Source organism: Suricata suricatta, chromosome 10 (assembly GCF_006229205.1).
Source record: "Suricata suricatta isolate VVHF042 chromosome 10, meerkat_22Aug2017_6uvM2_HiC, whole genome shotgun sequence".
Taxonomy (NCBI): Eukaryota; Metazoa; Chordata; class Mammalia; order Carnivora; family Herpestidae; genus Suricata; species Suricata suricatta.
This window is the reverse complement of record NC_043709.1, coordinates 100,215,439-100,233,222: the sequence shown is the minus strand read 5'-3', so window position 1 is coordinate 100,233,222 and position 17,784 is coordinate 100,215,439. Positions and strand designations below refer to the sequence as shown.

General features: G+C 37.3%; 1 long non-coding RNA gene across 1 annotated transcript in view; it reads right to left on the bottom strand.

Annotated features, from left to right (window-relative positions):
- Positions 1–4,386: 4,386 nt before the first annotated feature.
- The window catches only part of LOC115303363, a 48,517-nt gene continuing 35,119 nt past the window's right edge, over positions 4,387–17,784 (bottom strand). Inside the window, exon 4 of the long non-coding RNA XR_003913996.1 lies at positions 4,387–4,638. This is a non-coding gene — a long non-coding RNA (uncharacterized LOC115303363). The remainder of the gene's footprint in view (positions 4,639–17,784) is intronic.

Here is a 17,784-nt window from a genome sequence, read left to right as displayed (position 1 = left end):
CTGGATTATTTGTTTTGTGATTGTGAAGTTTGGTGAGTTCCTTGTACATTTTCGATATTAACCCTTTATCTGATATGTCATTTGCAACTATCTTTTCCCATTCTGTCAGTTGCCTATTAGTTTTCTTGATTGTTTCCTTTGGGAACCAGGCTACTTTAAAAAAATTTTTTTTTAATGTTTATTTATTTTTGAGAGAGAAAGAGACACAGAGTGCGAGTGGAAGAGGGGCAGAGAGGAAGACACAGGATCCGAAGCAGATTCCAGACAGAGGCTTAACCTACTGAGCCACCCAGGTGCTCCAAAAAGGAGCCCCGCTTCTTGAAGACAGTCGATTTTAGCATTGGGTCAAGAAATATCCCAAATGAGCCTGGTGCATCTTATGTTTCCAGAAAGTATGAAAGTACACAAAAATTAAAATGAGTGAAAATTAAAATGACATAATATACTTGAAAGCAGTTTATAAAGCATCATAGCTTATAAGAATTGTATGTTGGTAAGAAGAAATGGGTCTGAATAACATCCATCCGTTTTTAGTACATAGTCAATATCATGTCTATTTTGACTGTTCTGAAGTATTCCTGATTCTAGGGTGTGGAAGTTGTAGAATAAGTAATTCTGAATAAGGGGGACAGCAATGTACTTAAAGAAAAACAAATCTTTGCTTTTGTAAATATCTTACTTAGTATGCAATTGTCCCACTTTTTATTCAAACAGAGATGAACAGATGTGTATGTTTTGGATTTATCAGAGGCATGAAGCCTGGATCATAAACATGAAGATGCCTTTCCTGGAAGTTGAAGTTAATAAGAGCCATTGGCAAATACCTGATAAGAGGGGCTTCCTGAATACTAAACAACATGCGTTTTCTTTCTTGAAAATGAAGCCAGTTCTTTGCACTCTGTCCCCCATCTAAATTCTTCTCCTCATAAAACTACATGGAAAGGTACAATCATTTTATTCTCTAATCTATCCTCTTTTCCTTATCAGTTAGGTGGGGATAATAAAGCTCACATGACTGTTGTAAGAATTAGTTTGGTTAATATGCTTAAAGCACTTAGATGGTGCCCAGTTCTTAGTAAATGTACAATAAATAGCAGTCTAATAATTTTTTACTTTAACCTTTGACACAGGCCTACAGAACTGCTTATTAGTCTCCAAACAAATAATGTTCTTCAGAGCAGCTGTATCTTGCATATGCTCTTTCTTTTACCTAAAATCCCTAGTCTCCTCTCCTTCCTTTACTCCCTGGCAAACTCTTAGTCATCCTTCAAAACCCAACCCAAATATCTCCTTTGTGATGCTCTCCTACTTTTCAAAACCAAAGATAATTTCTCATTTTCTATACTTTTTTTAAAGTTTATTTATTTATTTGAGAGAGACAAAGACAGAGAGCGTGGAGTAGGGGCAGAGAGAGAGGGTGAATTCCAAGCAAGATCTGCACTGCCAGTGCATAGCCCTACATGGGGCTCGAACTCATGAAACTGTGAGATCACCACCTGAGCCAAAACCAAGAGTCAGACACTTAACTGACTGAGATACTCAGGCACCCTATCACTTTTTATACTTTTCTGGCACTCAATACATACCTCTGTCATGGCTTTACCACCTAAAACTGAGAATCTGTTCAGCCCAGCAACGAACTATACATCCACACAACCATGACATAGGAAAGTCATGCAAAAAATGCTTATTGGGTAAAATGAAGTGACAAAGGATAGAAAGCAAAATGATCTGGTTGCAAACTGGGAGAGGGTTAACTTTAGACTTTATTATAAAGAAATGGGGGGGAAGAAAGGGGGTGATGGTCATGGTGGGGGGCACTTGTGGGCAGAAGCACTGGATGTATTATGGAAACCAATTTGAAAATAAACTATTGAAAAAAATAAACTAAAAAAAAATCCAAAGTGATAAAGCAAAAAAACAAAACAAAACAAAAGAAATGCCCACCAGAGGGCAAGAGGTGCTTATGAATGATAAAAGAGGTCTCAGCTGAAAGGGCGCGCTGCAAGTTTAGCCCTGGGATGATGACCCAGTGGCAGCCAGAGAGGACTCTGCTCCCACTAGCTTGCAGGATCCACAGAAAAGCTGTGAAATCAGTGGTTGTTGGCTTCACTGCCTTCCCTCCTGGAACATGTCTCTCAGAGTTTTGACATATTCTGGACACCCAATACCTACATTTTCTTTGTCTGCTCAGGGGTCCCCACACTCCAGGCCTGTCATTCTCAATATTGCTCTGACTTAGAACCTCCCCTGGCCCCTTACTTGTCTGATAACCCATAAACTCAAAGCCTTTATTTTTTTTAATTTTTAATATTTTTATTATTTTTGAGAAAGAGAGAGTGAGCAGAGTGGGGACACAGAGAGAGGGAGACACAGAATCCGAAATAGTCTCCAGGCTCTGAGCTGCCATCACGAAGACTGATGTGGAGCTTGAACTCATGAACTGTGAAATCATGACCTGAGCTGAAGTCAAACGTTCAACCAACCAAGCCACCCAGATGCCTCTAGCTCTAAGCCTTTAAAAGATCTATCCATAGTTTTTAACTACTTTATTGAGATACCATTGACATATAAAAATTGTATAAATTTAAGGCATACAACTGAACATTTTAATATATGAACATGTATCTGCAAAAAATTTGAAAGAGAAAGGGATGTGAGGCAGGCAGACAGGAGGGCAGGCAGCTCTTTGCTGTCTAGAGAGGCTTTAACTCTTCCACCTGTGTACTCCACTAGCCTATCCCATAGGCAATCCTGTTTCAGGAACATTTAGAACACCTACTATGAAAGTGGCTTCTCCATATCCCTACTTCTTTTTGTTTTAATATTTGTTTGTTTGTTTGTTTATTTATTTATTTATTTATTTATTTATTGAGAGAGAGAGAAAGAGAGCATGCACATGTAAGCCAGGAAGAGGCAGAGAGGAAGGGAGACAGAGAATTCCAAGCAGGCTCCACACTGGCAGCACAGAGCCCAATGCAGGGCTAGAACTCACCTACAGAACTGCTTATTAGTCTCCAAACAAATAATGTCCTTCAGAGCAGCCATATTTTGCATATGCTCTTTCTTTTACCTAAAACCCTTGGTTCCCTCTCTTTTCTTTACTACCTGGCAAACTCTTAGTTACCCTTCAAAACCCATCCCAAATGTCTCCTTTGTGATGCTCTCCTACTTTTCAAAGTCAAAGATAATTTCTTATTTTTGATACTTTTTTAAAGTTTATTTATTTCTTTGAGAGAGACAAAGACAGAGGGAATGGGGTAAGGGCAGAGAGAGAGAGGGAGAATTCCAAGCAAGATCTGCATTGCCAGTGCAGAGCTGGATGCAGGGCTCGAACTCATGAAGCTGTGAAATCATGACCTGAGTGGAGATCAAGAGTCAGATGTACAACCGACTGAGCCATTCAGGCACCCCTCCATATTCCTGCTTCTAAGCAAAGATGTGACTAACCATTCAGATGTTGATTGTTTTGCTGTTAGTTGCCTTGTCAGTGCAGGCCAGGGTCCAAGCACCAATTCTGGTCATAAATGTCTCAATTAAATGTCTACTGATGGAATCTCAAAACAATGTTGGATTCCAGAACAGCAGTAGTACATCAGTGATTACAGGCTCAGTCACACCCTTGAAGACTTCTCAATTGTCTCTTCTCTGAACTGAGTGATTTTGATATCTTGCTTCCAAAATCCCATGTTCTGCATATTTGATCAATTCTGGAGCTTTCTTTCAGATCTCCTAGAGGCCCTCATCCTGCATATAGGTGCAATCCCTTCCACTGCCTTGCAAACCAGCACTCCATACCATTAGTCCACCACACTGCCCACTACTTCTCTCAATTCCTATATTGATAGCCGATTGAAATCTTCTGAAGAGGTAGATTATCTACCTGTGAATATACTTTTTAATTTTTTAATTTATATTTATTTGTTAAAGATTTTTATTTATTTATGTAATCTTAAATAAATAAAAACCTACAATCTCGAGATCAAGAGTTGCGTGCTTTTCTGACTGAGCCAGCCAGGTGCCCCTATATTTTTATTTAATAGCCCTGGTTGACTTCTTCTCTGAGACAACCAGTCTTGGGCCTCTCCCTCACACCCACTGGTCAGTTTGTGATTGGTGACACAAAATAATTCTTCCATGACTCTAGGCAGAACATGCATGTGCACAGATAATCATTGTCAACGTGACTCTTTATAAAATTAATACTGACAATAACACCACCACCAAATGGTACTGCCTGCCCTTCTTTTTTATGAGGAGAAAGAGAAAAAAAGGTGAACAGTTGATATCATAGCATGATTTAGAGCAGACAGAAGCCTTTCACATTTATTTCAGTAGAACCCTTATGAATGATTTGTCATTTCATAGTCAATTTGCTCCAAAACCAAAACAATTCTGTGTGTTCCAATGCCTAAGAGAGAGGTTTGAGGAAGATGATTTAAGTTGACTGAGCCAGACACAGAGGTGACAGGGCAGGCACCCTTCAGTTCCCCTTACGTTCTCTCTTCCTTGAAGGAGGAGCCAACTGTGACTGATACTAATTGCTGCCAGGAGGAGAGGCGAGCGATTGTTCCTTCTTCGACAAGGTCTCCTTTCGGTCAGGTGGAAGAGATTCCTTTGCTGTTTTACCTTGGAAACCTGCAGAAAGCACATTGTGAGTGTGAATGCATGTGTAGGAGGGATTCACGCTGATTGTGGTGAGTCTGTGGGTGTGAGAAGTTGGAGGGGCATTGAGGTAGGGAATGGGGTGTAGAGAGGCGGAGTGGGACTTCAGTGTAGGTCAAGTATACAACCATGACATCAGGTAGTTTAGAGGAAGAGAAAGGCTCTTTGCCCAAAAATATCCTTTCTACCAACAATGGCTGGAATGACTCATTACTCATCCTACTTCTTTAAAGCCTCTGATAAAATACAAAGATTTAATCAAAAAGAAGTGTCTTCTTAATCTTAACTTAGCTCTGAGCCCAGCATAAGGAAATGAGACACCAGACAGATAGGTTCTGATTAATAGGGGCAAGTCAGGGAGGATGGTTTCAGGAGAGATGCCCCACATAAGGAGATGCCAGAGCAGTGGGTGCAGTGTGAGAACAGCACGATCCCAAGTCGAGCGATGTGAGATTTAGAAGCAGCGGATGAACATCTAAGACAAGACTTGCTCAGTCCCTGGTTTACTTTAGCCATCCTAGTCACTTCACATGTCATTTACTCATGGAAATCCTGAGCTGCGGGTCTGGGTCAGGTTCTCCATGCTCTCTCATATTCAGGGTTCTTATCTCAGGCTGTAGTCACACACTCAGTAGTAAGTAAGGTCGGTTGATTAATGTCTCTCTTGCCTGCTGGACCGTAGCCTCAGTGGTAAGGGAGGGGGTTCTGGTGTTGCTTCTCAGTTGGTTCTCAGCATCTGGCATGGGGCTTCCTGCATTGTGATTAAATGTATGAAGAGACAAACAAGCCAAAAAGAACACATATCATACATAGCAAAGTAACTGCCAAGTGAGACAGCAAAGGCAAATAGCCTAGGAATCTGGAAAGGGGGAAGGACCTGGAACACTGATACTGTCATAGAATCTCAGAGCTGAAAACATCTTGGAGACTGAGCATTTAGCTCATGTGTAACTTACTACTTGCAATGTTAGATCTTTCCATTTTTTGATAACTTTAATCTTTGGAAACATCCTTCTTGTACTGAAATCTCTACTATTGTTTCTAGCCCTGTCTTCTGGAATTAACAATTTAATAACAATAGCTAAAATGTATTAAAGACTATATGCCAGGCTCTGCATTAATAACTTTGTGTGTGTTATATTGATTAGCTCTTGAAATAATCCTATATTATTCACATTTTACAGATGGAGAAAACTGAGGCTCAGAAATGTTAAGGACCATGTGCAGGTTCACACAGGTAAGTAAGTGGTAGAGCCAGGATCCAAACCCAAGTCTGTCTAATTAAATCTTAGCTCTTAGCTTCCATATTCCATTATTGTCAGAGTAATCACTTCACATTACATCCCAAATATTTGTCAGCAGTTGTGCTATCTGCCCTATGACTATTCTAATTACATTGTTACTCAGTTGTTCACATGTCAAATAACAACTTGAGCTGTACTGAATTCTTCAATACACTATCTCACAATATCTTATAGAATAGATATTATTATTCTCCTTTCACAGGTGAAGGTCAGACCCTTGGAGCAAGTTGCCTAAGAGACAGATAGTAAATGATAGAGTCAGGATTGGAACCTGACTCTTTTACAACAAAGGGAAGGCTTATTTCTTTGTTTGTTTAAATATCATGTCTCAAGTTGCCATCTTGACTTGGCTTAAAACTGAGATCCTTGGCGCCTGTGTGGTTCAGTCGGTTCAGCTAACTTTTGATTTTGACTCATGTCATGATCCTAAAGTCATGGAATCAGCCCTGCTTGGGCTCCACGCTGAGTATGGAGAGTGCTTATTAAGATTTTCTCTCTCTCTCCCCCTCTGCCCCCTGCCCCACTCATGCCCACGTTCTTTCTCCCTAAAAAAACAAAAAAACAAAAAAAACCTGACATCCACTAGAAGACAAAATTTTTTTTAAATTAAAAACCATAAACTTAGGGGTGCCTGGGTGGCTCAGTTGGTTAAGCATCTGACTCATAATTTCAACTCAGGTTCATGGGTTCAAGCCCCAAGTGGGGCTCTGCACTTTCAGTACTGAGCCTGCTTGGGATTCTCTCTCTCCCACTCTCTCTGCTTCTCCCCTGCTCATTCTCTCTTGAACTCAAAATATGTAAAGAAACATTTAAAATTGTTTTAAACCATAAACTTAACTGATAGAACAAGAAACCAGGTTATTGAACAGAACAATAATGTAGATAAATATTTGCCAACTCTGATTAAGAAGAAATACATATTTTTAGAAACCTAAGAATGAGAAAGAAAACATGCAAAAGATACACTAACATTTTTTAACTTATAAGAGAATATTATATATAATTTTATAACAATAAAATTTAACTTAAATAAAACGGATGATTTTCTAGGAGGCTTACTCAAAGGTGTAGAAAATCTGAGAACAATAATCACACCAAAAATTGAAATGGTAGTAATAGATAACTTTTAAAATGGCATCAAGAGTGGGGGTTGGGGTGCCTGGGTGGCTCAGTTGGTTGAGCATCTGACATCGGCTCAGGTCATGATCTCACAGTTCCTGAGTTCAAACTCTGTGATAGGATCTGTGCTGACAGCTTGGAGCTTAGACCCTGCTTTAGATTCTCTCTCCTCTTTCTGCCCCTCTCCCTCTCATGCTCTATCTCTCTCAAAATAAAATAAAAACATTTTTAAAAAATTATTTTAATGGCATCAGGAAGTGCTATAACTTTCCTACTTTCAACAACAAAAGCTTCTTCCAGTCTGTTTTAGACCAAACCTGTCCGCAAAAACAACTAGAAGAGCTAGGTTAAGCATCACATAAATAAATAATCTACTCAAGGCACTGGAGAGCTATCAGGGCAGCAAATATTTATAGGAATAAGGACCTAGAGAAAAAGGAAGTCCAGACTGATGAGTTCAACATTTTATATGTCTCTTCCCCCTAGAGACATTTGATCAAAAATTGTGGCTAAGAAGCTAAGTAAAGAACTTTCAGCAGCATCTTAAGTTCTGGAGAATGGTATTTAAAGTTAATAACTCCCCAAGAGGAAAGTGCTACTTAGCCTCCCAGGTTTTTGGTTGGGATATCAAAAGGCTATACCCAAGAATAGCAGTGAACCAGTATTGGACCAGGCTTCACAAACATTAGCCCATCTTCAAATCTTTTATTGGACTAGTTGATCAGCCCTAATCTAAATGTCTACAAGAAACAACAACACTAATTCTATGTAGGAAGATACCATCTAGGAAGTCCAATTATCTCTCCAATGTTTTATGCAAAAAAATCTGTCTCTACTTCCCCCTCTCCTGTCAAATAAACAAGCATTCAAAATAACAGACAGAAACATAGCAGACAATATGAATGGACCCCACAAGGCATTCAGATAGTGGATTTATCAGATAGACTTTTTTTTTTAAAGTAGTTTATTGTCAAATTGGTTTCCATACAACACCCAGTGCTCTTCCCCACAAGTGCCCTCCTCCATCACCAGCGCCTCTTTCCCCCTCACTTCCCCTTCAACCCTCAGTTCGTTTTCAGTATTCAATGGTCTCTCAAGTTTTGCATCCCTCAGACTTTAAAAAAAAAAAAAACATGAGTAATATGTAAAATAAGTTAGGGGTGTAGGGGTGCCTGGCTGTCTCAGTCAGTAGACCCTTGCTCTCAGTGCCATGAGTTCAAGCCCCACTTGGGGAGGGGGGTAGAACCTACTTTAAAAAAATAAATATGTAAAAAAAATCAAATGAGAAGATGACAACTTTGAAAGAGACCTGAAAACTATATATATATATACACACACACACATATAAAAGATTTGATATGGAAAGTGGAAATTTAGAATTGAAATATTCAATAATCGAAATTAAGAATGCAATAGATTGGACAGCAGACTGGATTAGATGAACACAGTCAAAGGGAGTATTGATTAATTGAAAGAAAAAATTTCCAAATTGAAGAAGTGTGAAAAAAGGATTGACAATAAATAAAAGAATATATAAGACTACTGAAATGGGAAAAAGAACTAGTATATATTTAACTGAAATCCCAAGAGAGAAAAAATGAGGCAAATTGTATTTCAGGAGATACTGGATGAAAATTTCCCTGTAAAATAAAACATCAAGCCACATGTTTAAGAAACCTTTTGAACATTAAACAGAACAAACCAAAGAAATCCACATGTAGGGCCATTAAAGGAAACCTTTAAAATATGCATATAAATCTTAAAAGCAGCAGGAGGAAAACAAATCACCTACAAAAGGGCAAAAACAACACTGATACCTAATGTCTCAATACAAATTGTAATAGCTAGAAAATAATTGAATGATGTCTTCAAAGAGAATGATTGGAAATGTAAAATTCTATATCCAGCAAAATATACTTCAAAAATATAGATGAGAGGAGGAGGGGCAAGATGGCAGAGAAGTAGGGAGCTCTATAATCTCCGCCCACCCACAACTATCAAACTGAGAAGGACTGAAGCCACCATACTCTGATCTGCTAGAGTGGGAATAAAACACATAGAATCTATACAAATGACAGCCTCATAGGCGCCTGGTCTACCTCAAGAAACAAGCCAAATTACACTGGTGGAGAGTCCCAAATATCACTGAGTAGGGAAATAAAATAATCAAAGCCACAACAAGAGAAACCGAGAGACACCATTAAAAGAACACTTCCTGAAACGACAGGTCTTGGACTGTCAATGAGCCTCCTTTAATAGAGCAATACTAATAGGTGCACAGTGCATAACAAGCTTTTAAAACTGACAAGGGACAGAAAGCTAGCCAAAATAACAAAACAAAAGAACTCTCCTCCAAAGAAATCCCAGGAAGAAATCACAGCCACAGAACTGCTCAAAACAGACATAAGCAACATAACTGAACATGAATTTAGAAAAAAGCATCAGAGAAGCCATTGATACAAAGACTAGGGACCTTCAAAAGAGCTGTGACGAGTTAAACAATGCTATAAGTGAGGTGAATAATAAAATGGAGGTGGCCACTGCACAGATTGAAGAGGCAGAGAAGAGAATAGGTGAAATAGAAGATACAGTTATAGCAAAAGAGGAAGCTGAGAAAAAGAGAGAGAAATTGATACAGGAGCATGAAAGGAGAATTCGAGACCTGAGTGATACAATCAAATGGAACAATATCTGTATCATAGGATCTCCCGAAGAAGAAAGAGAAAAAGGTCCTGAAGGGGTGCTTGATAAAATTATAGCTGAGAACTTCCCCAATCTGGGGAAGGAATTAGACATTGAAATCCAAGAGGTGCAGAGAAGTCCCCTAAGATGTAACTTGAATCGACCTTCGGCACAACATGTCATAGTGAAACTGGCAAAATATAAAGATAAAGAGAGAATTCTGAAAGCAGCTAGGGATAAAAAGGCCCTAACATACAAAGGGAAACCTATCAGAGTGGTTACAGCCCTATCTACTGAAACTTGGCAGGCCAGAAAAGAATGACAGGAAATCTTCAATGTGATGAACAGGAAAAATATGCAGCCAAGAATCTTTTGTCCAGCAAGCCTGTCATTCAAAATAGAAGGAGAGATAAAGGTGTTCCCAAATAAACCAAAATTGAGAGAATTCATGACCACCAAACCAGCCCTACAAGAAATCCTAAGTGGAATTCTATGAGGGAAATGTAGCAAGGTACCAGAGACACCACTACAAACATGAACTCTACAGAGAACACAATGAATCTAAACCCACATTTTCCAATAATAACACAATAATAATAAATGAACTGAATGCTCCAATCAAACAACACAGGGTAGTAGACTGGATAAAAAACCAAAATCCATCTATTTTCTGTCTACGAGAAACTCATCTTAGACTTGAAGACACCTTGAGATTGAAAGTAAGATGGAGAAAGATCTATCATGTGACCGGAAGTCAAAAGAAAGTTGGAGTAGCCATACTTATATCAGACAAACTGAACTTTAAAGTAAAGGCTGTAACAAAAGATGAAGAAGGACATTATATAATAATTACAGGGTCTCTCCATCAGGAAGAGCTAACAATTATAAACATCTATGCACCGAATTTGGAAGCATCCAAATACATAAAACAATTAATCACAAACAGAAACTATCTTATTGACAAGAATGTGCTTATTGCAGGGGATTTTAATACTCCACTTACAGCAATGGATAGGTCAACCAGACAGAAAATCACTAAAGAAACAATGGACCTGAATGGCACACTGGAACAGATGAAATTGATAGATATATTTAGAACTCTGCACCCTGTACTTAGGGAATTCACTTTCTTCTCGAGTGTGCATGGCAAATTCTCCAAGATCAATCATATACGGGGTCATAATACAGCCCCTCATAAATACAAACTAATTGAGATCATACTTGCACACTTTCAGATCACAATGCTGTGAAACTTGAAATCGATCACAGGAAAAAGTCTGGAAAACCTCCAAAAATGTGGATAAAAACCACCCTACTAAAGAATGATTGGGCCAATCCGACAATTAGAGACTAAATTAAAAAATATATGGAAACAAATGAAAACGAAAATACAACAATCCAAACTCCCTGGGATGCAGCAAAGGCAGTCCTAAGAGGAAAGTATATAGCAATCCAGGCCTATGTCAACAAACTAGAAAAAGCACAAATTCAAAATCTAACAGAGCACCTAAGAAAACTAGAAGAGGAGCAGCAAGAGCACCCCAAACCCAGCAGAAGAAGAGAAATAATATAGACCAGGGCAGAAATAAACAATATAGAATTCAAAAAAACAGTTGAACAGATCAATGAAACCAAGAGTTGGTTTTTTAAAAATTTAAACAAAATCGATAAACCTCTAGCCAGGCTCCTCAAAAAGAAAAGAGAGAACACCCAAATAGACAAAATCATGAATAAAAATTGATCTATTACAAACAATCCCTCAAAAATACAAGCAATCATCAGAGATTACTATGAAAAATTATATGCCAACAAACTGGACAATCTAGAAGAAACGGACAAATTCCTAAACACACATGCAGTACCAAAATTCAAATGGGAAGAGATAGAAATATGAACAGACCCATAACCAGTGAAGAAATTGAATCAGTTATCAAAAATCTCCCAACAAATAAGAGCCCAGAGCCAGATGGCTTCCCAGGGGAATTCTACCAGACATTTAAAGCAGAGTTAATACTCATCCTTCTCAAGGTATTCCAAAAAATAGAAATAGAAGGAAAACTTCTGAACTCATTCTACAAAGCCAGCATCACTTTGATTCCCAAACCAGACAGAGACTCAACAAAAAAGAGAATTACAGGCCAATATCCTTCATGAATACAGATGCAAAAATACTTAACAAGATACTAGCCAATCGAATTCAACAGCACATAAAATGAATTATCCATCATGATCAAATGGGATTCGTCCCTGGGTTACAGGGCTGGTTCAATATGCGCAAATCCATCAACGTAATACATCACATTAACAAAAGAAAAGATAAAATCCATATGATCCCGTCGATAAATGCAGAAAAAGCATTTGACAAAATACAGCATCGCTTTTTAATAAAAACCCTCGAGAAAATTGGGATAGAAGGAACTTACTTAAACATAAAAGCACTTTATGAAAAGCCCACAGCTAATATCATCCTCAATGGGGAAAAACTAAGAGCCTTTCTTCTGAGATCAGGAACATGACAAGGAAGTCCACTCTCACCACTGTTGTTTAACATAGTGTTGGAAGTCCTATCATCAGCAATCAGACAACACAAGGAAATAAAAGGCATCAGAATCCACAAAGAAGTCAAACTTTCACGTTTCGCAGATGACATGATACTTTACATGAAAAACCTGATCGACTCTACCAGAAGTCTTCTAAAACTGACCCATGAATTCAGCAAAGTCCCAGGGTACAAAATCAATGTATAGAAACCGGTTGCATTTTTATATAGCAATAATGAAGCAACAGAAAGAGAAATCAAGAAACTGATCCCATTCACAATTGCACGAAAAACCATAAAACACCTAGGAATAAAACTAACCAAAGATGCAAAAGACTTTTACAATGAAAACTATAGAAAGCTTATGCAAGAAATTGAAGAAGACACAAAGAAATGGAAAAACATTCCATGCTCATGGATCGGAAGAATAAACATTGTTGAAATGTCATTATTACCCAAAGCAATCTACACATTCAATGCAATCCCAATCAAAATTGCATGAGCATTCTTCTCAAAACTAGAACAAACTATCCTAAAATTCGTATGGAACCACAAAAAAATCCCAAATAGCCAAAGTAATAAATATTAAAGATGAAAACCAAAACGGGAGGCATCACAATCCCAGACTTTAACTTCTACTACAAAGCTGTCATCATCAAGACAGTATGGTATTGGCACAAAAACAGACACATAGACCAATGGAATAGAATAGAGAACCCAGAACTGGGCCCACAAATGTATGGCAAATTAATCTTTGACAAAGCAGGAAAGAGTATCCAATGGAAAAAGGACAGCCTCTTTAACAGGTGATGCTGGGAGAACTGGACAGCAACATGCAGAAAAATGAAAGTAGACCACTTTCTTACACCATACACAAAAATAAATTAAAAATGGATGAAAGACCTGAATGTGAGACAGGAAACCATCAAAACCCTAGAGGAGAAAGCAGGAAATAGCCTCCTTACCTCAATCGCAGCAATTTCTTCCTTGACACATCCCCAAAGCCAAGGGAATTAGAGCAAAAATGAACTATTGGGACCTCATCAAGATAAAGAGTTCCTGCACTGAAAAGGAAATAATCAAACTAATAGGCAACCAGCAGAATGGGAAAAGATAGTGGCAAATGGCATGTAGGATAAAGGACTAGTATCCAAAATCTACAAGGAACTCACCAAACTCCACATCCAAAAAACGAAAAATCCAGTGAGGAAATGGGCAAAAGACATGAATAGAAAACCTCTCCAAAGAGGACCTCCAGATGGCCAACAGGCACATGAAACGATGCTCAGCATCACTCATCATTAGGAAAATACAAGTCAAAACCACACTGAGATGCCACCTCATGTTAGTCAGAGTGGCTAAAATGAACAAGTCAAGAGACTATAGATACTGGTGAGGATGTGGAGAAACAGGCACCCTCCTACACTGTTGGTGGGAATGTAAACTGGCATAGCTGCTCTGGAAAATAGTGTGGAGGCGCCTCAAAAAACTAGTAGTAGAACTCCCCCATGACCCAGCAATAGCACTGCTGGGGATTTACCCAAGGGATACAGACGTGCTGATGCATAGGAGCACATGTACCCCAATGTTCATAGCAGCACTTCCTACAATAGCGAAGCTCTTTCATGAAAAGAGCTTAAATGTCCATCAACAGATGAATGGATCAAGAAGATGTGGTTTATATATACAATGGAATACTATATGGCAATGAGAAAGAGTGGAATCTGGCCATTCCTAGCAAAGTGGATGGAACTTGAGGGTGCCATGCTAAGCGAAATAAGTCAGGTTGAGAAGGACAGATACCATATGTTGTCACTCATAGGTCTAACAGGAGACACCTAATGGAGGACTATGGGAAGGGAAACTGGGGGAGAGGGAGGGAGGCAAATCACGAGAGACTCTTGAATACTGAAAACAAACTGAGGGCTGAAGGGAGAGGGGGAAAGGGAAAGGGGGGTGCTGGTCATGAAGGAGGGCACTTGTGGGAAAGAGCACTGGGTGTTATATGGAAATCAACTTGACAATAAACTTTAAATAAAAATAAATAAAATAAAGGTGAGGGGTGCCTCGTGGCTCAATTGGTTAAACATCCAACTTTGGCTCAGGTCATGATCCCATGGTTAATGAATTCGAGCCCTGCGACAGGCTTTGTGCTGACTTTGAGAGCCCCTTCCCCACTATCTTTCAAAAATAAACATTAAAAAAAATTAAACAACTCTTTTAAAAAAATTTAAAAGGTGAATTAAAGAAATTTCAGGCAAGCAATAATTGGAGAAACTTTACTAACAAGCCTATGCTAAAAGAAACAGAAAAGGGAATTTTTCAGGTGGGAGGAAATGATTCTAAATGGAAACAGATTTTCAGAAAGAAATGAAAGTCATAGAAAGGAAAAATATGTGGATAAATTTAAATAAATATTAACTGGATAAAATATAATTTTTTTAAGTTCAAATAGATATGAAATCAATTTACCAACAATAATAGTATAAAGTTACAAAAGGATAAATGGAGTTAAAGTGCTCTAAGGACCTGTGATTTTCCTCAAAGTAGAGAAAGTACTCATTTATATTATATATATATGTACATATATATATATTAGGTGTATATATAAGGTAAAGATTGCAGGTTATAATATCTAGAGTAAGCAGTAAATATATACATGTGTGTGTTCTATTAATTTGTTAAATTTATATGCATATTAACATATATATGTATTAAATAACATATTAACAAAACATATATAGTTAAGTATATATATTTACAAACTAATATAAATTGAATAAATCAAGTACTTTCCAAAAAGTTGAAAAAAGAAAAACATGGAATTTGCTGTTTCTGGAACTCCAACTGCACATATATTATGCCTCTCACCTATCCTGTTGTTATATACTCTCCCTCTATATTGTGTGCCCTTTTGTTTCTTGTTACTTGCACCCTTAATTATTTTCTGACCTATTTTTCCATTCAAGCATCCTCTTCTCAGCTGTATCTAATCTGCTGTTAAGTAGTAAGATGATATATTTAGACTTAAACAGATCTATAATTACATAAAATGTCCAGCTGACAAAACAACTATGCTCAGTCTGAATGAAAAACAAAATTCAAATTCATATTCCTTACATAATAAATACATTAAGTATCATAATACAGAAAGGTTAAGAATAAGTGGGTTAAAAAGATACCATAAAAACACTAACCAAAAAAAAACTTACAGGTGTGCTAATATCAGACAAAGTAAATTTTATTTTTTATTTTCTTTCATATTATTTTTATTTATTTTTTAGAGAGAGAGAGAGCATGAGCAGGGAAGGCTCAGAGAGAGAGGGAGACACAGAATCTGAAGTGGGCTCCAGGCTCTGAGCTGTCAGCACAGAGCCTGACGCGAGGCTCGAACCCACAAACCATAAGATCATGACCTGAGCCAAAGTCGAATGCTTAACCGACTGAGCCACCCAGGTGCCCAGAAAAAGTAAATTTTAAATTGAGAAATACAGAGATATCGCTTTAGCAGAGGAAAAAGTAAGATATTTTAGTATGATCAAGAAAGTCATTTTGCCAGAAAGATATAAAAATTATAAATTTGCATTTACCAAAAGAAAACCATAATCTCAAAATATATAAAGCAACCATTGACAAAACTTAAAGGAGGAATAGACAAACTAACAACTTCAATGGGAGATATTTAGTAAATATTTTATCAAAATATATCTTATGCAGAAAAGTACACAAATTATAAGTATAAAGAAAGCTTCATAGTGGGAAGTTATGACGTGTTTTTAAAAAACAGAAAATAAGCAGACAAAAACCAATGAGAATATAAAAGATTCAAACACCATAATGAACAAATGACTTAATTTACATACATAGAGTGCTGTGCCCAATAACTGTAGAATTCAAGCGTACACGGTCTTGACAAGACATATCTGCCAAAATTGGCTGTATGTTAGTTTGTAGAGCAAGTCTCAAAACATTTTCAAATCATGCAGACTATGTTCTGACCACAGTACATTACACTAGAAATTAAAGATAATGATAAAATCTGTATATAATTGAAATTAAGTAATATGCTTCTAACTAACCCATAGGACAAAGAATAGTAAATATTATAAAAAGTTATTATGAAAATATGGCATATAAAAATATGTTGGACCCAGCGAATAGGGGAAAGTATGTGGCCTTAAGTGCATATATTTGGGGGAAAATGAAGTTAATTTGAAAATCAATGATCTTACACATGCTAACAAAAAGATAGACAACCAAGTGGGAAAGAAGTGGACAAATGTCACCAATAGGCATTCCAAGCTGCCAAAGCATGTGAGAACACATGCTTAACTCCGTCATCAGGGGTGGCAAATTTAAACCCACTGAAATATAACCAAACATCCACCAGAATGACTATAATATTAATTTAAAAAGACCATAATACCAAGTGCTGGTCGACATACCAAACAACTAAAATTCTCATACATTACTTTTAGGAATATAAATTTATACAACCATTTTGGAAAGTGGTTGTTAGGACCTACTAAAGATTAACACATGCTTACCCACTGATCCTATTGTTTCTTTTTTACTTGAAATATGTATATGTATGTCCAAAAGACATGTACAAAAATATTCAAAGCAGGATTTTCTCATAGTCTAACACTGAAAAGTATTCATTCAAATATCTTTCAATAGCAGAGTGGATAAATAACTTGTGGCAAATTTTATATAATGAAATACCATGTGACAACTGAGCAAAGTCTTGCTTCATACCACAACATGAATCTCACCAAACAAAAGAACACAAAAGTATATATATATTATATGTTTCCTTTTATAATGCAAAATCACACAAAACTAATCTAAAGTGATAGAAGTCAGGACAGTAATTGTCTTTGGAGAGGAAAGTGGGGATAGCAAATGAGAAAAGACAGGAGAGGGCTTTGGGGACATAAGTGATGGTCTATTTCTTGGTCTATTGGTGGTTATAGGAGTATGTTAACTTTGGGATAATTCATCAAGCCACACACTTATAAATTGAGTAATTATCTGTGTATGATATTCATGAAGTATAATGTTTAAAACGTTTTTTTGTCATGAGACCCAGGTGTATCCATGGGTAAACTCTACCTATCCTAAAAGTTGCAGATAAGCCTTATGACATATAAATTGTTCCAGAACAGAAGAAAAAAGATGGAAAGACGCAAAACTCATTTAAAAAGTCTATAGTAATCCTAATGACAAAACCTGACAAATTATAAGCCAATCATACCTATGAACTAGATGTAAAATTTTTTAACTCAGCCATGTAATATTGGAATAATATGACCAAACAGGATTTATTTCAGGAATGCAAAAATGGTTCAACACTAGGGTATAATTTATATGTTAACATCATGAAGAAAAGTCTTATTTTTCAAAATAGAGATACAAGGAAACTCTTCCATTTATGTGCAGTATCTACCAGAAATATTGAACATAAGTTTGCCC